The following is a 27,972-nucleotide window of genomic DNA, read 5'->3' on the forward strand; positions in this document are numbered from 1 at the left end:
GGTTGTAAACTGTCAGCAAGGTATATGATGCATAAAATGGCCTTCCAGAAAACAGTTCTACAGTAAATTGTTTTTTGTTCATAATGAAGCCATATATAATCTACACAATGAGGCAAGCTGAGCCCACGGGGAACTGTTTCCCAGCATCTAAACCTGCTATTATTACCTCATTATTTTTTATTTTCTTCCCTGCACAATCCCCTTTGAATGTTTTTTAAATGAAATGTATGCGAGGTTGTTTTTTTCTTCTTCTTCTGAAGAAATACTCTTCAGAAGAAGCTGGGTCTGGAAATGCATACATTGCACTGATCCTAACTATTTTGCATATTGTGATTTTATGACTTTTGCAGATGCAACAGAGGTAGCAGGAGGAAAGAGCCACAAAGTTTATAGGGAGGCAGTGGGCAGTGATGCAAGAGATATGGTGTCTTAAGGGGGAAATAATAATAACGCAGAGTGTATGGATTAGTTCAAAGGTTTTTGACAAGGCCAAATCAGAGCTCGTCTGGATACTGACCAGGTGAGCAAGTAGTGTTTGCAGTGAGATTTGAGAGTCCTTAAATAACCCCTAGAAGCTGTGAATTGCCCTACGGGTGAAATAATCCAGTCCCACATTTCAAAAACATTCCTGCACAAAGCCTTCTGGGGAGCATTCAGCTACTTTTTTTTTTAAACCTGCCATTTTGGTGATGAAATGCCCAATTCTCATTTATAAGAGCAAATGACCAATGATTCATTTCACTGGTGAATACTGGCCAATATGTTGTCTGAAGCTAGGCTTCACGCAGAGCAATAAATTTTTAAAAATTTATTATAAAAACATCTCCCTACCCCCCCTCTAAATGGCTCAGGAATTTTAGTTGTGGCTCTATATTTTTAACTCACACAACTACATGAAGCAGGAAAAGTTTGAGAGAAAACAGTTGGCCCCCAGCAAGCTTTATGACTGAACTGTGATTTCAACTCAGATCTTCCCACTGCGATGCTCTATCTGCTCCACACAGTTTCACACAACACAGAGTTCACGATGGCAATCACTATCCTGTGAGATGGTGATAGCTGACTACCTGGATGGCTTTAAGGAGAATTAGACAGGAGAGCACAAAATATGGTTTGAAGCTCAACATCAAAAAAACAAAGATCATGGCCACTTGTCCCATCACCTCCTGGCAAATAGAAGAGGAAGAAATGGAGGCAGTGAGAGATTTTACTTTCTTAGGCTCCATGATCACTGCAGATGGTGACAGCAGCCACACAATTAAAAGACGCCTGTTTCTTAGGAGAAAAACAATGACAAACCTTGACAGCACCTTAAAAAGCAGAGACATCACCTTGCCAACAAAAGTCCGTATAGTTAAAGCTATGGTTTTCTCAGTAGTGATGTATGGAAGTTAGAGCTGGACTATAAAGAAGGCTGATCACCAAAGAATTGATGCTTTTGAATTATGGTGTTGGAGGAGACTCTTGAGAGTCCCATGGACTGCAAGAAGATCAAACCTATCCATTCTGAAGGAAATCAGCCCTGGGTGCTCACTGGAAGGACAGATCCTGAAGCTGAGACTCCAATACTTTGGCCACCTCATGAGAAGAGAAGACCCTGATGTTGGGAAAGAGTGAGGGCACAAGGAGAAGGGGACGACAGAGGACGAGATGGTTGGGCAGTGTTCTCGAAGCTACCAGCATGAGTTTGATCAAACTGCGGGAGGCAGTGGAAGACAGGAGCGCCTGGCGTGCTCTGGTCCATGGCGTCATGAAGAGTTAGGCACGACTAAATGACTCAACAACAACAAGAAGAAGACAGGACCACTCACCTTTTTGGGTGGGCCAAGCATCCGCGACCCGAGAGTGATCCGGCGTGGAGGCGGAGATCGATGTTCCTTGCTTAGACAAATTCACAGAAGATAAGGCAAACAATGGCTCTTACTTATGAGGATATATTATCCACCACCAGACCATCCCTCAGAATACTAGTTGTGGGAGAACATGAGCCAGAGAATGATATCATACTCATGTCCTGCTTGTGGGAACTTCATAGTATCTGGTTGGCTATGGTGAGAAGAATTATGCTGGGCTAGATCAAGGAGCAGGACTCAGTAATGGATTTTGTTATGGTTCTCGACAAAAAAAAGAACCCCCTCTTCTTTGTTTTAAACTAACCCCCTATTTGTATAAAGAAAATGGGTGGCGCTGTGGTCTAAACCACCGAGCCTCTTGGGCTTGCTGATCGGTAGGTTGGCGGTTCGAATCCGCACGACTGAGTGAGCTCCCATTGCTGTCCCAGCTTCTGCCAACCTAGCAGCTTGAAATCATGCCAGTGTAAGTAGATAAATAGGTATCACTGTGGCGGGAAGGTAAATTGCATTTCCATGAGCTCTGGTTCCCCTCACAGTGTTCCGTTGCACCAGAAGCATGCCTGAAAAGCGAGATGAGCGCTGCACAGGGGCGCCGACTTATAAAAAATATTGGGGGGGCCCATACCGGGGTCCTCGCCACAAGATCCTGGCTGCGGGGCGCAATTCGGGAGGGCTAGGCTGGCCGGGCCCAGGCCCGCGGGGCTCCTCCGCGCTCCCCTCCCCCGGCCGGGCGGCGCCTGCAAAGGCTGCGGGTTTCGCTGCACCTCCGTCTCTCTTTCCACTGGTAGCGAGAGCGGGTGAGAGGAGGCCACCCGGGAGCCGGAACCGGGCACCAAATAAGGAGAGCGGGGCGGGCCTGGATCCTGGCCTTGTTTGGCGCTTCCCCTCGGCCGGCGGCCCAGCCAAACCCGCGGCAGCGGCGAGGCGATGCCCGCGCAGGGGGGTGCCCACCCCTCGGCCCCCACCCGGCGCTGCCGCCCCAGCACCTGCCCGCTCCTCCCAAGGGGCCTCCTCTCCCTCCCGCCTCTTCGCAGCAGTAATATAATTTTCTTAAATTATTGGGGGGGCAGAGCCCCCCCAAACGAATTTTTGAGGGGGCTCGGGCCCCCTCAGGCCCCATGGAGTCGGCGCCTATGGCGCTGCACCCCATAGTCGCCTTTGACTGGACTTAACCATCCAGGGGTCCTTTACCTTTTTACCTTATGATAAGTTGAGATAAGTGGATGACTCATGAGAACAGCAGGAAATCTTCAGCTTTCTTTTGGACTGCATCCAAAAGCTGAGAGGGGCATCTTGTTGTCAGGACAGCCCAGGACCTTCATATACACTGCACAGGCATGTGCCAAAGGAAGATAACTTTTGTGCTGCTAATGCAGCAGTTTCACTTCTTGCCAGACTGTCTCACCAGAGTGGTGCATGCTCTAGTTATCTCTCGCTTGGACTACTGCAATACGCTTTATGTAGGGCTACCTTTGAAGGTGACCCAGAAACTACAATTAATCCAGAATGGGAGCAGCTGCCGAGACCACATAACACCAGTCTTGAAAGACCTACACTGGCTCCCAGTATGTTTCTGAGCACAATTCAGTGTTGGTGCTGACCTTTAAAGCCCTAAATGGCCTCAGCCCAGTATACCTGAAGGAGCGTCTCCACCCCCATCGTTCTGCCCAGACACTGAGGTCCAGCACCGAGGGCCTTCTGGCAGTTCCCTCACTGAGAGAAGTGAGATTACAGGGAACCAGGCAGAGGGCCTTCTCGGTAGTGGCACCCACCCTGTGGAACGCCCTCCCACCAGATGTCAAAGAGAACAACAACTACCAGACTTTTAGAAGACATCTGAATCTTTTAGGGAAGTTTTTAATGTTTCATGGATTACTGTATTTTAATATTTTGTTGGAAGCCGCCCAGAGTGGCTGGGGAAGCCCAGCCAGATGGGAGGGGTATTATTATTATTAATAATAATAATAATAATAATAATAATAATAATAATAATAATAATAATAATAATTTGACTTCACCCCTGAAGGCACGTTCCATTGTCTCTCAAGACAGACAGTTGCCAGCAGCAACAACAAAATGCTGCATTGTGTGAGGAGAGGAAACATGATCCAGTTCCCCACTGAATCCTTCACTCCAACACCTTGATTACTGTCTCTTCATCTGACCTTCATCTCAGTGGGTATAAGATTCTCATTTAGGCTACAATCCTAAGAACACTTTCTTGCGAGTATGCTCCATTGACTTACTTCTGATTAAGAATGCTTTGTATCCTACTGCCCAGCTCTATCACACACCGTACTTAAGCAACACAATTTGGCTTAGCTTTCTTTTCATTCAGGGCTGCTTTTATGTATCAGAGCTGCCTATTTCATATAATAGTACCATCCTTCCCAGGTGATATTTTCACGGAATGGCAGTTTTTCAGTAGCAATTGCAAACAATTCTTTCATCAAGCAGGTTCTTGGCATCTTTGTCTTCTTGTCAAAGCTATTCAGCTCTCGCTGAGCTAGCCCTAGCGCAAGAGCACCTCGGCTGACATTGCTGAATCCACACTAAACCAAACTGATGATAATTTAGAAGATAATCAGGCCCAGCAACTGAACAGGATCCTGCTACAAAGCTATTCAACCCACGACTGAGAACGGGATGGTAGAATTTTGGATTGTGCCAGTTCTTTCAGGCTGCCAAGAGGGCATGGCACTTGTTATTAGAATGTAAACTACTGCTGTTTCCTGGCCTTGTTTGGCGCTTCCCCTCGGCCGGCGGCCCAGCCAAACCCGCGGTGGCGGTGAGGCGATGCCCGCGCAGGGGGGCGCCCACCCCTCGGCCCCCGCCCGGCGCTGCCGCCCCAGCACCTGCCCGCTCCTCCCAAGGGGCCTCCTCTCCCTCCCGCCTCTTCGCAGCAGTAATATAATTTTCTTAAATTATATCCCCCTGCTGTTTCTAGCTAAGGAGCAGCCTTGCCAGGCCTCTCCTTAGCTAGAAATGACTTACAGGGTGTTACAAGCCCCATGATCTCCCAGCAGGAAATGACATTCTGCATATCATTTTCAGCTAAGGGGAGGCCTTATGTGGAAGTGAGTTTTCTTCCACCTGTACTCTAAAAGTTTTGCTACTTTTGCAAACATTTGACAAGAAGAGAACCAAGAGGCAGACAAGGATAGGGGATCAGTTCACAGATATACCTAATAGAAGAAGAAGAAGAAGAAGAAGAAGAAGAAGAAGAAGAAGAAGAAGAAGAAGAGGAGGAGGAGGAGGAGGAGGAGTAGTTTGGATTTGATATCCCGCTTTATCACTACCCGAAGCAGTCTCAATGCGGCTAACATTCTCCTTTCCCTTCCTCCCCCATAACAAACACTCTGTGAGGTGAGTGGGGCTGAGAGACTTCAGAGAGGTGTGACTGGCCCAAGGTCACCCAGCAGCTGCATGTGGAGGAGCGGAGACGCGAACCAGGTTCCCCAGATTACGAGTCTACCGTTCTTAACCACTACACCACACTGGAAGCTGACTTCAGTGGAGTGTTCTTAAATTCGCTCTGAAAACCAGGAACAACCCTACCGTTGGACAAGGTGTGACAATGGTCTCAGGGGGCAGATCTTGGGGGGGGGGGGGGAGGAACAACAGTCCTCTTGCCTGTTCTTCCAAAGCCTTCTGGCCATTCCCCTCTGTTTGAGAACAGGCCTGTTAGTACTTCACAGCCTGTCCTGTCCCCCCCCCCCAACTAATTTGCTGTCTTGAGTGTAGTAGAGTGCATTATTCTGTCACCAGTGTTGAAGTAAAGATTAAACAGTGAGCCTAGCTAATGTGTGTACATGGAATAGGGAGGGGGCACAATCATGACCTTTGCCTCAGTCCTGCCCAAAACCACCTCCACATATCATACACAGCTTCCAAGTTCTGTTGACCTCAGTCTAACAGTTACTTGAAATCCTGCTCTTCCCAACGTCAGGGACTGGGCAGAGGAGGAATGGTGGAGACTTCTCCCAGCCTGACCCTTCCAGGGAGGAGAAAGAGGAAGACGGTATAGATTTACATCAGGGGGTTGAGGGAGGTCAAAGTTCAGAGGCAGGTGAGGGGAAATCATGGGACAGACAGAAAAACACCCAGCTGACTCATCGTTCCAGACCCATCATCTCCCAAAAGCTGGTGAGACTTAAAAGTAGGAAAGCAAAGAGCTCAAAGACAAAGGGCACGTAGCAGCACATGTAGAGGAGGTGATGATGGTGATGAATGAGGAAGTGGGAGAGAGGGGGTGTGTGGAGATTCACTCAGGACATTGCCATTATCCAAGAGGCTGGGTTCTATAGCATATCTCTGTAAACATAAAATAAAAAAGGATGGTGAGAAACCAGCCGGGAGCCCCTGACAGCATCCTGACACCCAATGAGAAGAGCTAAGCACATGTGCAACTCTCTCAATTTGATGATGTTGGCATGTGTGACTTATCTGTGGCTTGAGTGTGCTCACAATTAGCTCACAATAGTCACATTTGACAGGTGGCGCTATGGTCTAAAACACAGAGCCTAGGGCTTGCCGATCAGAAGGTTGGCGGTTCGAAACCCAGCAACGGGGTGAGCTCCCATTGCTTGGTCCCAGCTCCCAGTTCAAAAGCACGTCAAAGTGCAAGTAGATAAATAGGTACCACTCCGGCGGGAAGGTAAACAGCGTTTCCGTGTGCTGCTCTGGTTCGCCAGAAGTGGCTTAGTCATGCTGGCCACATGACCCGGAAGCTGTACGCCGGCTCCCTCGGCCAATAAAGCGAGATGACTGCCGCAACCCCAGAGTTGTCCGCGACTGGACCTAACGGTCAGGGGTCCCTTTATCTTTACCTTAGTCACATTTGATGTGCCTAGATATACCTAGATATGGAGTTATTTGATGGGGAAAAGGCATTTTTGAAAAATGTAGAGCAATTCTCTTGTTCTCCTTCCATTTGTGTAGGGGTCCCTTTGACCAAAAAACACGAAGGAAAAATAACATATCCTAGACACCAAATCATCGTCAGCAAGGCACTGCAACCCATTTTGATGTTATAAGTGTTTTCTTTTGTATGGCAAATTAGAAATGCAACTTTCTTTGTGGAAAGGTTGGCACTGGGGAGAGTTTAAATTACTATCAGGGGAGAGAACAGTTAAACAAGGTAGTGGGGCAATGCATACACATCTAGTGGTCCTTATATTTATTGGAAATGAATATACAACAATCCACTATAGAGAAATCGAGTTGCTGCTTATGCATAATTCAGTTTTGTTGTGATATAACCAGGCATAGGTTTTGAGCATAAATCTCAGGTGCCAAAGGCTAGAACTTACTATTTCAACAGCACTACTTTCAATAAAAATATTAATTCCTTTTACACTCTTACGATGAATACAATTTATAGAGCTGGGAATTGGGAAGAGCATTCCTGCAGTTTACTCTTGTTAATGCCAGGACAGGAGATGCACACTGCGACTTTGCCAGCAGAATGACCAACCTGTCCAGAGTACCAGGAAATTTTAAAATGGTGTAAAAATGACAGATACACCACTGAATTCTGGAGAAGCACCTCCACAGCCAAGCAGATGTTGGGTTTCCTTAATAAAATTAGTAAGGAAATATCGCTCTTTCCTCCCAGTCCTCATGAAGATTTGTCTGTGTTTTACTTTGAATTTTCCCTAATATACAGATTTTAATGCAATTTCCCAGTATGCTATGTTCACTAATATATGCATTGCTATGCACACTTACTATAGTAAGTTAAAGGTAAAGGACCTCTGTACTGTTAAGTCCAGTCAAAGGCGACTACGGGGTTGTGGCGCTCATCTCGCTTTAAGGCTGAGGGAGCCAGCATTTGTTCACAGACTACAGTGGTACCTCGGTTTATGAACAGTCCTGTTTATGAACTATTTGGTTTATGAACTCTGCAAAACCGGAAGTAGTGTTCCTGTTTGCGAACTTTACCTTGGTCTATGAATGGAAGGGCACCGGTGATGGGAGGCCTCATTAGGGAAAGCGTGCCTCAGTTTAAGAACGGACTTCAGGAATGGGTTCGTAAACCGAGGTACCACTGTATAGTATACAATTTTTTCTACCCATTACAAAATTTGGAGATGCGCAACTATTGAATTATAGCTGTGCTTCAGTTTGCCTGTTGTTTTGGAAATTCTAATTATGTAGGTTTGCCTTTAAATGTGAGCAGAATTCAATTTGCTGCCCATCTCCAACTGAGGCTGATGGAAATTGGAGCACAACAATATCTGGAGAGCTACACGTTCTCCAGCTCTGTTGTCTCCTTTCAGCCAATGCCATAATAATAATATTATAATAATTTATTATTTATACCCCACCCATCTGGCTAGGTTTCTCCAGCCGCTCTTGGTGGCTTCCGACAAAATATTAAAATACAATAATTCATCAAATATTAAAAGCTTCCCTAAACAGGGCTGCTAGTATTGGGCTGAACTAAAAGTAAGCTCTCTCACCCAGATGTTTGTTACTCACCACTGATGCTAGATATAATGTTAGTGTAATGCTTCTTATCCATCAGTCGAATAGTTTTAAGAAACTGGAAAATGCACAGAGATTTGATTGCTATCCCCCTCAGTGTATAACAATTCCTTAACTGCCAAAGTAAGTCTCATCTGATTGATTTTATTTCAGTACTAATCAAGTTTCTCTACACATTACATTTTGTTTTCAACCAAATGCCATCTTCATGAGATTGTTTGGCTTCTACAAAACGAATCTCGTGAGGGAGTAACCAGCTGGGATGAGGTGAAACTGTGCATGTTAATTGCTTGCTGCTTTTCTATTAAGTAAGAAGTAGTTTTGTTTACATTGATAATTCTTTTTGTACCTCCAATGTCCCACAAAGAGTTTCCTGTCCCTGGTAGTCATTTTAAACATGATCACCAAAGAGGATGGCTGTCTCCAAAGAACCGGGCCAGATTTTGGGATCTCTGTTGCTGAAAATAGTTGGGTGCCTTTCTAAGCAACTGTAAGAGGAAGAGGTAGGCTGGGCTGCCAACATCTGAAGAACTTGAGTGAGATGTACAGACTTTTGATAAAGGTCCCATTTGGATGGCAGAATCATGATGCAAATAGTAGAACTTGAATTATCCTGAAGCTCTGTAGCAGAAGCCCTAATTGTCTAGTATTAGTTGACATCCTAGAAGTGGACCACATGGACAACACAAGCCATATTGTTGCTGCCCCCCAACCTGCTGTGACCCTGAGGGCAAATGCTTTAAAATATGGAGAGGAGGTAGGGGATTCTAGAAGATTCCCTTCACTGGAAGCCCCTGGCCTTAGAGCCAGGGCTACCAGCATCTCCTTGTTCTGAGGAGTTTGCTTTGCCTTGCCATCAGACTCCTTTCTGGAACTTATGGCAGAGCTGAGGTCTTCTGAACGCAACCAGAATCAGTGCCATAGAAACTGGGGAGGGTCCCCTTAAAAATCACAGGAGGTGGTAAGGGAAGTAATATAACCACTTTGCATGACAGCCTTTAGAAATCTTCTGTGAGCCACAGTTGCTTGCTAGTGCAACCCCTAACCCATGAGTTGCTAACCACTGCCCTCCAGATGTTGTTGGACATCAACCCACTGTCTTAGCCATGCCACTCATGCTCCCTGGGTGCTTCAGGGCTGCAGGGGCCCCATTGCATCTCCTTGTGTGTCCTGGGTGCACAGGGGCTGGACTGGGTCTGTGTCTCCCCCTCCCCACCACTCCAGCGCTGCCTCCAAGTAGACTACTTTGAGCTTCCCCTCCTGCACAGACCACTGGAGCCGCTGCAGCAGGCGGCACCAAATTTTGTCCTTGCTCAGGGTGCCATAATAACAATGCCCACCCTTGAGAGGAAGGCGCAATGGCTGTAGTTCTTACCTTTGTATAGTAAGCTACATTTCAACCATGTGAAAACCAGAGGTTTGCATGCACGCACCTTCTCCAGTCTCTTCCAGGCAACCAAGAGGAACCATCCGAGTTCAGGATACATTTCAGCTGGGCAAAAACACTCCTGAAGGGTGCAGAGTCTGGTCAGTGAGGGGTTGTGACATGGGGAGAGTCTGAAGCGCCAGGTAGAGATGTTCAGAGGCCAGGATTCAGGGATGCTCTCCATTGCTGGACAATGAGAAACTTTGTATTTTAGAGTTCTAGTAGGTTCTGCCCTTTGACTAGCAGAAAGTCTGCTGTAAGCTTGTATTCCAGAACCTTAGCAGTATATAGCATATAATGTTTTAAATAGACATGCTATGTCTCCTACCAGCATCTGTTAGGTAAAGCATGAATCAGCAGTCAAGATTCAACTGAGAATACACAAATGCTCTTCTGTAGAATGCTGTGCCCACTGATGGAATAACCCACCCCCCCCCCAAAAAAATACTACCTAACTGTGAGAAATAAACGGGTAGGACTGTCCAAAATTGCAAGTAAATAAAATTATGAGAACTTTTTAGCAAGAAAATCACTACGTGGGTGGGTTTGACTCATGGTTTTGTAAGTCTGCTGCTGACAACGCTGTTATGCCTTCTCTACAGAAAGCCATGCGTAGGTGTTGGGTGAAGTGAAAGAGATAGGAGATCAGAGCCATGCTTCCATAATTACAAGTGACTTTTCTGCTCCTGGTGAAAACTTTTAAAAACCGGTTTCTTTCCTGCAACACAATGAAGTTTAACCAAGTTCTCAGAGTAAAACAACCGTGCTTCCATTTCTCTGAGGCAGCTTCCAGAAACTCTGTTTAATTACTCGAAATATAAATGCATTCACCAGTAACCAATGTATTTCTCAGCACAAATAAGCTGCCAACTTTGGATATCAAGGAGAGAGGAGAGAGTAGCAAGATGCATTTATTTTGACTACTTGAGGTAGTATCTGGATATTCAGTGGTTTCGATCATTGGACGTATTATACTCACATTTGTAATCACTGGGCCTTTCCTTTCTAAATTGGCCACTGGAGTAATTTCCTTTTGTGTTGATCCAAATTCTTCCCAATCATTTACCAGTATGTCCAGAGCCCAGGATTTGTCATCTTAGGAATTGTTTTTGTTGCAGGAGGGAGTAAGTTTTCCTCTTTTTTACTTTGCACATTATTATTTGACAACAGATTTATCTCTGCAATAGCCCGTTGCTGTGCAGGGTAATTTTTCCAGTTTTTATCTCCTCTATCACTTGTGACTTAAATTCCTTTAATTGTAATTTTAAGCCCATCGCTTCTTCTGTGTTGCACAATTTATGCCCCACTAATTTCTGTTTTGAGGGACGTGGGTGGTGCTGTGGGTTAAACCACAGAGCCTAGGACTTGCCGATCAGAAGATCGGCGGTTCGAATCTCCGTGACGGGGTGAGCTCCCGTTGCTCGGTCCCTGCTCCTGCCAACCTAGCAGTTCGAAAGCACATCAAAGTGCAAGTAGATAAATAGGTACCGCTCTGGCGGGAAGGTAAACGGCGTTTCCATGCACTGCTCTGGTTCGCCAGAAGCAATTTAGTCATGCTGGCCACATGACCCGGAAGTTGTACGCCGGCTCCCTCAGCCAATAAAGCGAGATGAGCGCCGCAGCCCCAGAGTCGGTCATGACTGGACCTAATGGTCAGGGGTCCATTTACCTTTACCTTAATTTCTGTTTTGCACAATTTAAGTTTCTCAATAAGTCTAGCCTTTCCAAGATTTGTGCTAGGGCCATGGTTGGCAAAGTCCAATCTTGATGCATTAAGACTTTCTCTTCTGTAGGAAATTTTTCTATCGATAGTATTAATAATAATAATAATAATAAATTTTATTTATATCCCGCCCTCCCCAGCCGAAGCCGGGCTCAGGGCGGCTAACAACACTAAAACAGTACAACATTATAAAACATTATAAAAATGAATTAAAATCAAAATTAATGGCAACCATAAACTAAAGTTTTGTAAAGATTGCCAAAGGAGGGAGTCAGGCTGCGCCCTGACCAAAGGCCAGGTGGAACAGCTCTGTCTTGCAGGCCCTGCGGAAAGATGTCAAGTCCTGCAGGGCCCTTGTCTCTTGTGACAGAGCGTTCCACCAGGTTGGAGCCGCAGCCGAAAAAGCCCTGGCTCTAGATGAGGCCAGCCTAACCTCTCTGTGGCTTGGGACCTTCAAGGTGTTTTTATTTGAAGATCGTAAGTTCCTTTGTGGGGCATACCAGGAGCGGCGGTCCCGTAGGTACGAGGGCCCTAGGCCGTATAGGGCTTTGAAGGTTAAAACCAGCACCTTGAACCTGATCCTGTACTCCACCGGGAGCCAGTGCAGCTGGTATAGCACCGGATGAATGTGATCTCTAAGCGAAGACCCCGTAAGGAGTCTCGCTGCGGCATTTTGCACCTGCTGGAGTTTCTGGGTCAGTCTCAAGGGCAGCCCCACGTAGAGCGAGTTACAATAATCCAGTCTGGAGGTGACCGTCGCATGGATCACAGTGGCTAGGTCAGGGCGAGAGAGGTAAGGAGCCAACTGCTTAGCTTGGCGGAGATGAAAAAATGCCGCCTTTGTTATAGCTGCAATCTGCGCCTCCATGGAGAGGGAGGTATCGAAGATTACACCCAAACTCTTAACGGACGGTGCTGGCACTAATTGCACCCCCGCAAGAGATGGGAGTTGCCCCCTCAGTCCCATGTCGTCCCGTCCCAGCCAGAGGACCTCTGTCTTCGAAGGATTTAACTTCAACCGGCTCCCACGTAACCATCCAGCCACAGCCTCCAAGCATCTGATCAGTGTGTCTGGGGCCGAGTCCGGGTGGCCGTCCATCAACAGATAGAGTTGGGTGTCATCAGCATACTGATGGCAGCCCAGCCCAAAACTCCGGACAAGCTGGGCGAGGGGGCGCATAAAGATGTTAAAAAGCATCGGGGAGAGTATTGCACCCTGGGGCACACCACACACCAAGGAGTGGCGGGATGACAATTCCCCCCCAAGCGCCACCCTCTGTCCCCGACCAGAGAGAAACGAGCGCAGCCATTGAAGGACTGTGCCCTGGATCCCCACGTCGGCAAGGCGGTGGTCCAGGAGTTCGTGATCGACCATGTCGAAGGCTGCTGACAGGTCTAGAAGAATCAGCAGCCCCGACCCGCCTCGATCCAGCTGCCTGCGGAGATCATCTGTTAGGGCGACCAGAGCCGTCTCGGTCCCATGACCAGCGCGGAAGCCGGACTGGAATAGATCCAGAGCTGATGTTTCATCCAGAAACCTACCAAGCTGTTCAGCAACCGCTCTCTCAATCACCTTACCCAGGAATGGAAGATTCGAAACCGGGCAGTAATTGGATAGATCTAAGGGATCTAATGATGTTTTCTTTAAGAGCGGGCACACCACTGCCTCCTTCAGTTCCCCTGGGAATGTCCCGGTGCCAAGGGACAGATTGATGATATCCCCCAGGGGGCCCCGCACCTCGTCTGGACATGCTCTAATCAGCCAGGACGGGCACGGGTCAAGAGGACAGGTGGTGGGCTTTCCAGCTCGGAGGAGTCTGTCCACATCGGCTGGGGCTATCCAGTCAAAGTGGTCCAATACTGAACCCGAGGACAGTCGAGGGGCCTCCAGTTCCTTTATTGTATCCAAATTGGCAGGGAGGTCATGGCGGAGCAACAAGACCTTCTCCGCTAAAAAGCTCGCAAATGCCTCACAGCTGTGAGTCAAATTGTTATTTAAATTTGGCTGTCCTTCGAGGGACGTTAAAGACCGAATTATACTAAATAATTGCGCCGGGCGAGAGCTAGCGGATGCAATGGAGGCCGAGAAGTAGGACTTCTTAGCGGCCTTCACAGCCATCTCGTAGGTTTTCATAAAAACCCTATAAGATGTTCTTGAAGCTCCGTCACGGGCAACCCGCCATACTTGCTCTAGCCGTCTGAGGTCCCGCTTCATTTTCTGGAGCTCCTCGGTAAACCAGGGAGCCCGGTTTCTGCGGGGTCGCAGAGGGCGCTTAGGTGCGATCTCATTGATGGCTGCCAGGAGCTGGGTATTCCAGGCCTCAACAAGCTCAGTCAATGAGTCGCCAGGGGGAGAAAGGTCCCGCAAGGCTTGACGGAATCTATCAGGGTCCATCAGCCTCTGCGGGCGAGCCCAAATTGGCTCGCCACCTAAGCAGGGTGGGGGTGGTACGTCAATCCTGGCTTTCAGAGCATAGTGATCAGACCATGGCACCTTCATCGAAGGAAACATGATCACATCTATACCGATGCCAAAGATCAAATCCAGCGTGTGGCCTGCTTGATGTGTGGGGCCCGAAACAAACTGGGAGAGCCCTAGTGTTGCCATGGAAGACACCAGGTCCAGAGCCTGTGAGGAGGGAGTGGCATCAGCATGGACGTTGAAGTCCCCCAATACCAATAGGTTAGGGAACTCCAAGGCCCAGCCGGCCACCGCCTCCAGCAGGCCTGACAGCCAAGCTCACCTCGGAGCCCCACACTAGGCCAACACATTCAATGCCGGGGATCGATGGTGATGGTAGAGCCCTGAAAGAACAATCTTCCCGGATTAATAACGCCACCCCTCCCCCCCGGCCCACAGTCCGCGACTGGTGGAGGACGGAGAAAGGTAACAGTATCCCCTTTGCGCACCCAGGTCTCAGTCACACATGCCAGGTCAACCCCCTGCGAGGTGAAGAAATCTCGCAGGGTGGCGGTTTTGTTGCCTATAAACCTGGTATTGCACAACACCAGTGACAGAGGTGAGTAATCCTTGCTCACCCTACCCTCGTCTCTCGGGATGGGGCGCAGATTGGAAGGGGTACGAGCATATCCGTATCTCGATCCCCTTCGCCTATGACATCTGCCCCCACCGCCATATCTCCCTCACCCCTCTACAGTAGGAATCCCAAGCCTCAGACTCTCCTCCATTTACAGAATATAAAAGCAAACAAACAAAAACAATTACACGAAAACAAAACCAATCCCCACCCCACTCCACAACCACCCCACCCCAACCCAAAATAAACCAAAACAAAATGAAAATACACGGATAAAAAATACATGGATAAAAACCACCGCTTATGGTGGTACAACAAAGCAAAACATAAAAACAGTTTAAAACATATAAAAACACTTCAAACAACCGCTGCAGCAGCAGCAGTGCCCCCAAAGCTGCGGCAGTGGTGAGCCTGATGGAGAGTGGGCCTGCAGGGGGAAGAGCCCTCCCCACAAACGCATGGCAAAGCAGCAGCAGCGATGTTCCGAGGCCTCCTTGGAGCCTTATATGCTGAGGTGGAGTCTGGGGCCCGCCCCCAGGCCCAAGGTGGAGAATGGGCTTGCAGGGGGAGCGGTCCTCCCCAAGACTCACCGGCAAAGCGGCAGCAGCAGTGTCCCGGGCCTCCTTGAGATGGAGAATGGGCTAGCAGGGGGAAGAGCCCTCCCCACAAGGGGTCATGTTTAGGTGCTATCTTCCATTCTGGTTTTGATGTCTCTTGTTTATCATAAAGGGGCAAGGGTTGCACAGAGTTATAGGGTTTCAACCTTGGAATTTAAAGCATTGCATCCATTCAGATGAAATCCATACATTGTGCTAATTAATTGTAGCAAATTATATATATGATGCTCCACATTGCAATGCTTTAAGACAAAATTTTAGGTCAGAAATAGATGTTGCTGGTTAGGGACCCATTAATGAGCCAAAGGCAACAGCCCCTTCTCGCTCTTTCATCATGTTTCGTGTTACATGATTCTGAAGTTGGACATGATGTATACCTGCATACCTGAAGGAGCGTCTCCACCCCCATCGTTCAGCCCAGACACTGACATGCAGCGCAGAGGGCCTTCTGGTAGTTCCCTCATTGCGAGAAGTAATGTTACAGGGAACCAGACAGAGGGCCTTCTTGGTAGTGGCACACGCCCTGTGGAACGCCCTCCCTTCAGATATCAAGGAAATAAGCAGCTATCTTATTTTTAAAAGACATCTGAAGGCAGCCCTGTTTAGGGAAGTTTTTAATATTTAATGCTGTATTGTTTTAAACACTTGATTGGGAGCCACCCAGAGTGGCTGGGGAAACTCAGCCAGATGGGCGGGGTATAAACAAATAATAATAATAATAATAATAATAATAATAATAATAATAATAATAATAATAATTATGTCACTATGCGATGAGTTTCCTTGAGCCTCCTGAAACCTCTTGAGGTAGCATAGTTTTATGGCTTCTAGGCTTGGGTGTGTGTGAATGGCATCCAAAAAGTTTTAATTAAAACCCGCCCCCCAAACAAATGTGTTTTAAGAAATATATATTATATGTAGAAGCTAGAAAACTCCCAGTGACCCAAACAAGCAAACAATGTGTTAAATACATCCTCTGCTCCATCTTTCAGCACACTTGCCAAAGACATATCTTATGTTCCTTTGTTGTTCTCAGTAGGATCCCAGTGCATATTTTGTTGTCTAATGCAGGTTCTCACAGAAACAAGACTGAATGGACTTAAAGGTGAAGACGTGGACCAGAAATAAACTGATCCACAGATCTGCAATCAGTGCAGTTTGAGCTGTTGGTCATATTCATGTTTTTCGTTTCGAAAACTGCACAGAGAAATAACTGGGATGCCAGCGTAGGTTTATTTTTTATGCAATGTTTTCTGAATGCCAGGTTTCGTGACTCCCCTCTCTAATATAACTGCTGATACATCTCGTTCAAAGCTCTTTTGTGCTGGCATGGGAAGGGTTTGGACCACAGTTTGGGGGGGGGGAGAGTTATTGAGAGTTTAAAAACCAGCAAACGATGAGCTTAACGTATCTGCAGAAGGTCCCTACAAAATCATGTCACCTTTCATTATTTTGAAATGGCTACTTTAATAAATCACAAACAATTTTGCGTGACAAGCAGCCTACCTCCACCGCCCTAGCCCTGAGTCAGAATGATAATTGACACATTTACTTTATGGTTCTTCTGTTTTCGAAAATATTATATATCTATAGATGGTGATGATCAAAATGAACAACATTCAGAGCCAAAGTTCGTAACTGGCAGATGGTCGCTGAATGGCTACATAAAGGCAGAAGGCCATAGCTTTTGTGAGGGAAAAAGGCATCCGTGATGATAACTTTTCATGTAGCACTGGTTCCAACACTTCACTGATGAATTTGGAAAATTAACTTTAACTACAGTCCTGAAGTATTTCTCCACATCTGAAATTAAGGACTTCAGACAAAGCAAGAAATGAAATTTTGCATTTAAAAAAATGTTCAGGGGCAAATTTTGGCACATTACACAAGTTAGTCTCTACTGTGCAAAATGATCCATTTCTGTGCTCTGTCATATAATTCTTTCATACTGAAACAGAAACAAGCATTATAAGGGCCAGGTGCATCTCTGAACCTTTTATCTTTTTATTAGCATACCTTGTTTGCCAATTGTGTTGTGAGAAATAAGGGCAGCGTGTGGCATGTAGTCTATCCCACTGAGCCTCTTGGGCTTGCTGATCAGAAGGTTGGCAGTTCGAGTCCGCATGATGGGGTGAACTCCTGTTGTTCTTTCTCAGCTCCTGCCAACCTAGCAGTTTGAAAACATACCAGCACGAGTAGATAAATAGGTACCATTGCAGTGGGAAGGTAAATGGTGTTTCCGTGCGCACTGGCACTTGTTACAGTGTCCCATTGTGCCAGAAGCAGTTTAGTCATGCTGGCCACATGACCTGGAAAGCTGTCTGCGGACAAACGACGGCTCCCCCAGCTTGAAGCATGATGAGCACCGCAACCCTCTAGTTGTCTCTGACTGGACTCAACCGTCCAGGGGTCATTTACCTTTCTACCTTATGGGAAATATTGAAAAGCTAGGGAAATGTCCACCAAGTTATGGGAATGTAAATAAGAGTAGTTGTCCTGATGGGTGAACTTTCTTTGAGCTTGCAAAGTGTGCTGGTCCTGGGGGGGGGGGGGTTTACCGTGCGGCGTGGTCCGTGTCCGGTCTGGGGCTGAAGCGGGGTCCAAGGCAGGGAGTCGGGCGTAGTCAGGAACTCTGGCAGAAAGCAGGACAGGGTGCGGCAGGAACAGGTAACCAACGATGTTGCTCCCGCAACCTGGAACTGGGCTGGCTGGCTTTTATCTCCTCTGAGGCATAGGGCGGTCCCGGTCCACAGGTGACTCGCCTCTCCTGGCCTGGAGGCGAGCACTCCTCCTGCGAGAACTTAGTTCCCTCCGCCTCTCTGCCCTGAGCCTCTGCAGCTCAGGAGAGGCTGGAGGGTTACTGAACCCAGAGGCAACCTCCTCTTCCCGTGACAGGGCTGGGAGAGGAGCACCTGCAGGCAATGGGTCCTCCATCACCTCAGGAGCCAGAGCAGATTCAGCTGGTGTCTGCTTCTGAGGATCCGGCACAGGTGAGGGCCCTTCAGGTTCAAGCCCCTGCCTCGGCTCAGCAGGCCCTGGAGGCGGGGACTCCTGTGCAGGCTGGGATTCCTCAGGTTCAGCCTCTGAATCAGATTCCCAGGCCATCACACCCAGCCTCCCAAAATATGGATGATCAGCCTTATATGACCACATGCCTTTTTCTTTAAGCCATCGCCATGCATTCAGGGTGAATGCGTGTGAGCATAAAATGAACATACATGTGAGACCCATTCTCAAATACATTTTATGAAGTTAATAACTCATTGGTAGTTTGGAGGTCTCTCCCCTTCTTCTTCTTCTTCTTCTTCTTCTTCTTCTTCTTCTTCTTCTTCTTCCCTTCTCTTTCATGATCTGAAGATACCTTTGTTTGTCAGGAAGTGTTTAAACGTGCCATTTGAGTTGGCCTTCCCCGCAGATTTTGCCCTAACGATCTTTGACAACGGAAAGTTTTGAGATAGGTTCGTTAAGAAATAAAGAAGCATGGTCATACATTTTTAACTTATGACTGGTTTTGACTTCGTAAAGGTTTTCCATTAGATAATCTGTATAGTAATTTTATTACACAATGTGTATGAGAATTACACAAGTCATCTTTACATAAATAAATGTATTTCAAGCCTAATATCTGCCAGTTTGCATTTCTTAGTGCATAAAGTATTGATCTGATGTGTAGAGAGCTTTCCTATTCTACTTAATTGAAGAGGGTTCTGGAAACTTCTAGAAGCTTCTCTGTGTGAAAGAAACAAGCAGAAGGTCCATGATGTTAGGGTTATTCTTTCATAGAAGCTGAGTACAGCTGGCTTAAACTGGTTCTGGTACCTCTTTCTGTCAAGATCATGCTGACTATAAAAGTAGGGCCAGAAGGAGCCTGAGTTTCACACTTTCTATCTTTTTTTCTTCTGGTGTGGTGTTCTGTACATAGTATGCTTAGTGTTAAGGTTTAGACTTATGTTATTGTTAAGTTTAAGTTAAGTCTGCTGCAACTGGATTTCTTATGGACTGTGCCAATCCTGAATGTATCGGACTTGTGACCATTATGCTCATTTGCCTTCAGCAGCAGCAAAGCTCTGCTGGATGAAATATTAATTGCCTCTGGTCTATTTTTTATTTTTTTTGGCGGGGGGAGAATCCTGCAACGTGTTTCAAGTTGTTACTCTGCTAACTATACATTGGAATCTATTCTGGATCAATATTGAGTAGAAATTCCATGACAATATCTCCCAGACAATAATTTAAAAAGTAAGACCTCTTCTCATTTCTCTTCTGGAGCAAATCAGGCTGCTTGTGAATTTCCTCTAGTTCAAGGCACTTCAAAAGCCATTCCTGTATAGATGGATCATGAGGGTCTTTCTATTTTCTGGCCTATATTATTCTGGTTGCTGTTAACAAGATTTTTACTAAAGACATCTGTACTGCATCCTCAATCCAGCTAAATATTACCAATATTGGATAAAGTCTCAAATTTTCTGCTGTCATCAGTGATCTCTTGCATAACAAATAGACCTTTCCAGAAGAAAGTGTAGCCTCCTTTTTCATCCTTCAGTTGTCCCTAGCCTGCTCTTCGAGTCTCTTGAAGCGCTGCAATATCAATGTTGAAACGTTGCAGCTCTCTTGCAATGATGGGAATTGTTCTGTGTTCAGGACGCTCGCTGTCTGTGTTATTTGACAAAGTCCATATACAGTGGTGCCTCGCAAGATGAAAATAATCCATTCCGCGAGTCTCTTCGTCTAGCGGTTTTTTCGTCTTGCGAAGCAACCCTATTAGCGGCTTAGCGGATTAGCGCTATTAGCGGCTTAGCGGCTATTAAAGGCTTAGCGGTTAGCGGCTAAAAGGCTATTAGTGGCTTAGCGGCTTAGAAAAAGGGGGGGAGCAAAAAAAAATCACAAGACTCGCAAGACGTTTTCATCTTGCGAAGCAAGCCCATAGGGAAATTCGTCTTGCGAAGCACATCGAAAAATGGAAAACCCTTTCGTCTAGCGGGTTTTTCGTCTTGCGAGGCATTCGTCTTGCGGGGCACCACTGTATTCCATGTTCCAAAGTTCAATTGTCTTTTACGACCGCTAGGTGGTGACTCCACTGGGCGTCTAGCCTCTCCCCCTTTTCAGGGTGAGCAGAGCGGATCCTAAAAAGGGTTGCTCAGTCATGGATACAGCTGCCGAGCTGCTCAACTGCCTTGTTCCTTGAGTCAGAACAACTGAATGGATGTGTGGTTCCAGAATTGGCCTCCACAGTCACTTACAGACTCATTGTTAAAACCCTGTCTATGAAAGACAATCTTACTCGGCTACAAGTGATCACAGAAGAAGAAGAAGAAGAAGAAGAAGAAGAAGAAGAAGAAGAAGAAGAAGAAGAAATACGGCTTATGTTCTGAAATAATTTGTGTGTGTGGTTAGATAATTGTAGAACGAATGTCACGTTATTATCATTTTAGAGACATTCTTGGCTTAAACACATTGGGCGAATTGCAAAAATCAAGAAAGCGTCTTTTCCTGCCCTCATTTTTAAAAATTAATCTATGAGACAGGTTTCTCTGTTTTGTACCCATCATGTACCAAATTAACACCATTTCCTCTCATTATCACATTTCAGATTCAGTTCCATAGTTCTGTTGTATTGCCAAACGAATTCTAGTCATATATGATGGAACCTGCTAACTTTTTTTTTTTTTTTTTTTAAATCCCCTCCTGCCTTTAAGCTATACCTGAAAAGGGAAGGGAATCTTCTATATCAGACACTGCCAGATGTAAAACATGACTTGAAAGCAGCTCAGGAACCTGTGTTTGCCCCAGAGACACTTGGTGACAAGTAATAAATGGAAAATAAAAGCATGCACTCAGTCAAAATTTCAAGGCAAAGCAAGTAACCAACCATGATTATTTTCAAATGAAATCTTTCAGACTGTTATCAGCTTGCTCTGCTCCAGTTGGTTCTTCTCTCCCTCTCCTAAAAATTATATAGCTTTGATTCTTAAAAAGACAACATAAAAAAGATGTGCATGAGGCAAGGAGCATGTGGTTTAAGTTGTGCAACTCATAAAGCAGTGTGCACTACTAAATTCGGTAATAAGCTGTGCTTCTAGGAAATGTATACATTATTTTGAATGAACAAATGAATGTCAGATATAGAGTAGGGGTTGGGAACATGTTGTCCTCCAAATATTGTTGGAGTCCATTTCTCATCAGTCTCAGCTAGCATGGCCAGTGATAGGAGATATAGTTTAGCAATATCTGGAGGGTCACAGGTTCCCTAGTCATGGCATACAATTCCATATTCTTCCTACACAACCAATTTATTGCCTTTCTACATTTGCCATGTGATGATCCCAAAGCTGAAATGTGGAGAGCAGTCTCCTCACATGCTCCAACTATTCCAGTATACATGAAGGAGTGTCTCCACCGCTATCATTCAGCCTGGACACTGAGGTCCAGCTCTGAGGGCCTTCTGGCGGTTCCCTCACTGTGAGAAGTGAAGCTACAGGGAACCAGGTAGAGAGCCTTCTGGGTAGTGGTGCCTGCCCTGTGGAACACCCTCCCATCAGATGTCAAGGAAATAAACAACTATCTGACTTCTAGAAGACACCTGAAGGCAGCCCTGTTTAAGGAAGCTTTTAATGTTTGATGTTTTACTGTGTTTTTAATATTTTGTTGCGAGCCGCCCAGCCAGATGGGTGATGTATACAGTATACAGTATCTGTTTTGTGAAGCCTGTCCCTGGAAAACCACAGTCCCTGTTCCAGAGAGATGTTGACAGAATATTTTCATTAAAATATATATATATGCACTGGAATTCTTTTAAGTTGCAACTTCTAAATGTCTCTAGATGGAAGCAGGAAGCAGGTTATAATTCAGACCTCAAATCTCTTGATGGATCTGGAGGCCATTTTCCCTCACGAATACAGATTATCTAAGCAAGAGTGTTCACAAAGAATACCCTGTACGTGTTGAGGAGGGGTTACATTCAATCAATGCACCTTCTGGCCAAGCTGCATGCTCAGTAAGCCGAGAAAGGGCTCCTATGCATTCAGAAAGATGTATGACCAGATCTCCTTCATGTGAGAAGGGATTCACCTAAGGTCCACCTTCGAAGGCCTTCTGGTGGTTCCCTCACTCTGAGAAGTTACTTATGATAGTTGGTCAGTCTGAATTTTCGCCCCTCCCACAGCAGAAAGGACGCCAAACTCCCACCTTTCTCTTCTTCCTCTTCCATTGCCCTCTGATCTTATCCAGATGCCTAGAATGGGGACTGAGGGGCTGACCTCCCCCTCCCCCCTGCCACTTGACACGGACTCAGACCTCTGCTTATCTGCTTATTGCCTAGCAACGCTCTGGCTGCCTTCCAACTCTTCCTCTTCTTGAGAGCTAACAGTCTTCCCCTGGAAGCAGGGCCGAACTGCCCTTTCTCAACTCTGTCAGCCAACTCTCATCTGCAGAGTCGGTCACTCTTTCACTTATCTCAATTTTTGAGTCTAACTCTTCCCCTGCGCTCTGGGGGGCCACGTTCCTGACAGGTGGGATATAATAATAATAATAATAATAATAATAATAATAATAATAATAATAGTAATAAACCTCTTGAGGTATATATTAGAACATGCATAGGGCCCCTTCTTATGCTCGCTGTATGTACAGCCACCAGGGGGCATGGCCAGGAGACACATTCCTTTGAACATCTCTGCTATCATTACAAACCCACCAAGCTTAGCCTGCTCTCAGCCAGTCCCTCACTGGCCTAAAGGAAAAGGTAAAGGACCCCTGACAGTTAGGTCCAGTCGCAGATGACTCTGGGGTTGCAGTGCTCATCTCGCTTTACTGGCTGAGGGAGCTGGCATTTGTCCACAGACAGTTTTTCCAGGTCATGTGACCAGCATGACTAAGCCGCTTTTGGCACAATGGAACACCGAAACCAGAGCAGCACATGGGAACACCGTTTACCTTCCTGCCGGAGCAGTACCTATTTATCTACTTGCACTTTTGGTGTGCTTTTGAACTGCTAGGTTCGTAGGAGCTGGGACAGAGCAATGGGAGCTCACCCCGTCACCGGGATTTGAACCGCCGACCTTCTGATTGGCAAGCCCAAGAGGCTCTGTGGTTTAGACCACAGCACCACCCACGTTCCTCACCAGCCTACCTGATTACAACTATTCCATGAGGTGACGCTGGCTGCCAGCTTAATTTCAGAGTTGCCCTTGTAGCACTCAGCAAGGAAGAGGATAAGAGCTTGCCATTGGCTCTGGTGCCACCTATCGTTGTCCCCCCTGCCTTCCACCCAATAGGCACCAACCTCCACTGTCAGGGCTAGACAAGGTTGAAAATGTTCCATTTAACATTTGTTAAAAAACCCGAGGCATTTTTGTTGGGGATTGTAGTGAAAGACCTGCCAAAAATGCTGAAAAACATCTTCATGTATGCGACAACGGCCGTGAGAGTTCTGGTAGCACAAGGATGGAAGACTGAAGAAACCCCAGCTAAAGAATCATGGCAAGAAAAATTGACGGACTATGCAGAACTGGCAAAACTGACATATAAGCTACGGGAGAGGGATAACTGTGACTTTAAGGATGAATGGGAACCATTTACAAAGTATCTGAAGATGCAACAAAGTGAACCGGACTCCTTGGCAGGTTTTGAATAAACGTTCACAAACTTTTTATTGATAATAATCAGCTAAATAGTTTGAGGATATATACAACTTTGTAACATGCAGAAAACAGCAGTCTCAGAGAAACCAAGGACTGGAACTGAGGGAAGTCGGGGGGTGGGGGCGGGTGGAATTTGTGGAGGGGGGAGGAAAATGGGGGGGGGACAAGGATGATATGTTTGGGGATAATATGTTTTGTTTTAATTTTGAATTTTTTTTTTAAGGACTAGACAAGGTTTATCATAGGCAAGGCAGACTGAAGTAATGGTAGATATGTCCTCAACTATCTGTGTACGGAACTGCCAGAACAACAGAAAATGGTATTTGTCTTGCTCCAGGTGGAAAAGGACTTTGATTGTGTCACTTGTCCCTCCTTCAATAAGTATCCTTTGTCATTTTGGATCATCTGAGGCTCCAGCTAACTTCTGAGCAGATGTAGGTTATTGTTTAGCTCAGGCTGAGAATCCTAGAAGTAAACAACCGATGAATCTTGATTTCTGTGTTGGAAATTCCTGGGTTGGAAAGTATTGTTTGGCAAGTATAAATAGCTGTGCAAACTCTAGAATTTTTCCACAGAAAGTTTATTTAATTAGTCATTTCCCCAAAGCCCAGCTAATAGGGATTTAGAAGAGAGCCAGTATGTAGCTGCTTAATAAAAGGTTATGATTTCTCTGAGAGCTGAAAAGAAAAGGGGGGGGGGGGGAGGTAACAGAAAGAAATCTGCTCCGTCTTGCACAATGGGAGGCAGAATTATAGAATAAACACCTGGGAGATAAGAGAAGAGGAGGAAGATCTGTTTAAATGACCTTTATTCAGGCTCCATTGATTCAGGTGAATAAAGAGGATTTATTTTGCAGGAAACAGAATAGAACGCTGGGCTGTCTAAATAGCATATAATTCCATGTACAGAAGCACATGTAAGTCTAATTATAGTGAGGGGAAAAGATTTATTTATTTTCAAACCTACAAAAGAACTCACAAGCCAATATTGCTAGGGATGGAATAGAAATAGAGTTAAAATGAAAAAAGCCATGTGAACACAATGATGAAAGGGAGCTCATATTTAAATCAGAGGGGAAAGGGATTTCTTGGTTTGCACCATTAATCACAGAGAAATTCATATCAACCCTCTTTTTTCCTAATTGGCTGTCTAATCCTCTGAAGCCCTGGTATATATTCAGAGTGTAGCATTCAGGGAGGGGAGGTGGTTTAATGGCTTATTACTAGAGGTAGGAAAAAACAACACTCAATGTGCAAAAATAACGATTTGTGAATTAGTTAAGATACTTGAACACTCATTGTTATTCAGCTAGCAGAAATGTGAGCAGCTGTTGTGCATGTGTGTATGATCAGCTTCCAGCACAGTGCTATGCCTTCCTCACTTCTCCAAGTGGCAAGGAGTTCCAAGGGCATAGCATTTATCCAGGTTTGGTTCCCTTTGGGAGGAGATCGTTGGAGGATGATGGGCATTTAGCAATATTACAAGCGGTGCACAGGTCAAAATGAAATTTCAACAGACAGCCAAATCCAGTGTCCCACATTAGATAGCTAGAGGGAACTCCGCAGGAAGGCTCTTTCTCTGAGCTTGCACAGCCTCCCAAAATCAGCTCTCTTGTCATCTTCTTCAGATGAGGCAGGCTGTATGGGCGGGCATGTTAACCCCAACCACCCCAAATGCTGGTCTAATCACAAGGAGTGTCATTCTTTATAGATCATGGCCACTGATCCCATCACCCCCTGGCAAATAGAAGGGCAAGAAATGGAGTCAGTGAGAGATTTTACTTTCTTGGGCTCCATGATCACTGCAGATAGTGACAGCAGCCACAAAATTAAAAGACGCCTGCTTCTGGGGAGAAAAGCAATGACAAACCTAGACAGCATCTTAAAAAGCAGAGACATCACCTTACCAACAAAGGTCCGTATAGTTAAAGCTATGGTTTTCCCAGTAGTGATGTATGGAAGTGAGAGCTGGACCATAAAGAAGGCTGATTGCCAAAGAACTGATGTTTTTGAATTCTGATGCTGGAGAAGACTCTTGAGAGTCCCATGGACTGCAAGAAGATCAAACGTATTCATCCTTAAGGAAATCAGCCCTGAGTGCTCACTGGAAGGACAGATCCTGAAGCTGAGGCTCCAATACTTTGGCCACCTCATGAGAAGAGAAGACTCCCTGGAAAAGACCCTGATGTTGGGAAAGATGGAGGGCACAGGGAGAAAGGGACGACAGAGGACGAGATGGTTGGACAGTGTTCTCAAAGCTACCAGCATGAGTCTGACCAAACTGCGGGAGGCAGTGGAAGACAGAAGTGCCTGGCGTGCTCTGGTCCATGGGGTCACGAAGAGTCAGACTAAACGACTAAACAACAACAACAAAAGGTGCTTGGTAATGTCTCCAGCTGTAGAGCAAGTTATAAATGCTTTGAAGAAGTAATTGGAGTCTAGGAGTTGGCCATATAACAGGGAGGGAGGAAGGGGTGAGAGCACCCACTGGATACAACATATGCACATTGGAGCTGGCAGTAATATAATAATAATAATTTATTTATACCCCTCCCATCTGCTTGGGTTTCCCCAGCCACTCTGGGCAGCCTCCAACAAAGTATTAAAATACAGTGGTCTGTTAAACATTAAAAGCTTCCCTAAACAGGGCTGCCTTCGGATGTCTTCTAAAAGTCTGGTAGTTGTTCTTCTCTTCTCCCACATCTGGTGGGAGGGCATTCCACAGGGCAGGTGCCACTACCAAAAAGGCCCTCTGCCTGGTTCCCTGTAACTTGGCTTCTTGCAGTGAGGGAACTGCCAGAAGACCCTTGGCACTGGACCTCAGTGTCCGAGCAGAACAATGGGAATGGTGAAAATAGGTGGGGTGATCTTGCCACAAGCCACACTAGCGAATGGTTGGGCGATGGGAATCAGAAAAAGTGTTATCTGGGCAAGAAGAAATAGAAACAGGAAGAAAAATCACAATGATAACAGTGTCCAGGAGAGAATCCATAAATGTGAGAGTTTTGAGGGGATCCTTATGTTTTGCTGTCAAATTTAAATGAAATCCACATACTTAAATTAAGTTCTTTTTCAGCATGAGGACTTGGGAGCCCAACACTTTGCAGATCGCGTTCCAGCACAGATCTAAGTGCTAATGCAATGGTATCTGCGAGGAAGCAAGCTTTAAGAAACCGGTTTTCATGCACACATGAGGCTACCCACTCTAAGCAATGACCTTCAGTTTACAAAATGCCCCTCTCCCTTTCAGCAATCAAATGTGGCCTCGTAAAAAAAAACCATTGTGCATAGCTTCCCTGAGAAAGCGGTATTATATTTCATTTGCCTTATGCAGAAAGCAGACAGACAGTGAGTCTAAGTGACAAAAGGAGAGATGCTTTGGTGTTTGTACCCTTGAAAAAGCTTCAGGTGAATGCTATATTCTTTTTTTAAAGAAAGAAAGAAAAACCCTTTTGCTTAGTTCTCATTGACTGAGCCGACAAGTGTTAAAACATCAGTTAAAGAGGAAGCTGTGAAACTTCCTGCTCTCCTTAGCAACACAGCCATGGTGAACAAACAACACACACACACACACACACATTTGAGTGGATGGAGGATTGGTGTGTTTATTCCTGTTCCCTAAAAAGAAAAGAAAAGGAAGATAGGGCAGTTGCAAATGTTTTATCTTCCTCCAATGGTGAATGCGGTGTTGGGAAGTTATCAGATTCATACTGCAAACATGAAATAAAAGGGTTTTTTTTATATATAACAGCCAATAATATGAGCGAGCTGTTGATAAAGATATTCAGCGCGCATGCACACACACACACATACTCACAGGCATTTTCATCTGGTACATATGACAGATGAAATACGGTCTGTGATTTTGGAAGCCAAAGACACTGGGGACAATAGCAGCCCACAAAAAGGAGAGGTGCTCTAATAATAGGTGTGCTGAATGAATGAATGAATGGGGAAAGGTTGTGGTCATCTAGTTATCTGACAGAAAAGCCCGGGTTCAAGCAAAGAGAGCCTTCTGTGCACAAAAGAAAGCCCTGGGCTGAAGCAATGCTGAATAGAAGAAGGAAATGGATATATTTTTTTTTAACATCTCAGCCAAAAAGCAGCATTAACAAGAAGGCAGCTTGGAAGCTAAGTCCTCCATCACACAATGGGAAAAGCCTGTTCCGGAATCCTAGCTCCTGCTAT

Source organism: Podarcis gaigeae (genome assembly GCF_964106915.1).
Source record: "Podarcis gaigeae genome assembly, chromosome: 1".
Classification (NCBI taxonomy): domain Eukaryota; kingdom Metazoa; phylum Chordata; class Lepidosauria; order Squamata; family Lacertidae; genus Podarcis; species Podarcis gaigeae.